This window comes from Penaeus monodon, chromosome 25 (assembly GCF_015228065.2).
Source record: "Penaeus monodon isolate SGIC_2016 chromosome 25, NSTDA_Pmon_1, whole genome shotgun sequence".
Lineage (NCBI taxonomy): Eukaryota > Metazoa > Arthropoda > Malacostraca > Decapoda > Penaeidae > Penaeus > Penaeus monodon.
In genome coordinates, this window is record NC_051410.1 from 4497221 (window position 1) to 4497551 (window position 331).

Consider the following 331-nt stretch of genomic DNA (forward strand, 5'->3'; position numbering starts at 1 on the left):
ATAAAAACCGCCATAACATAAAAACGACGTTACCAAAGACATATCAAGCATTGGAAATAACTACATAACTTCCATGACTGTGCTTGCCACGAAAAATGAAAGGCAAACTTTTAGTAGAAGTAAATGGAGTAAGATTGCCTTGAGGAAATATTTGATTACGAGCAGACTGAGTTACCAATGCTTCTTATGCAGTTTATTATTCATGTGAAAAATGACACGGTAAAGAAAGTCCAAAGAGTGATTAGAGTAGACAGGTTAAATGTACTAGCAATCAACCGCAAGCAAATTTACCTAGCAAAGAAAACCTGGATAAAAAATGAACAAAGCAGAA

At 34.7% G+C, this 331-nt stretch overlaps 1 protein-coding gene across 1 annotated transcript in view; it reads right to left on the reverse strand.

The window, feature by feature from the left end:
* LOC119589307 (hemicentin-1-like) overlaps positions 1–331 on the reverse strand; it is a gene marked incomplete in the record, with an annotated part of 75735 nt that overhangs the window by 32937 nt on the left and 42467 nt on the right.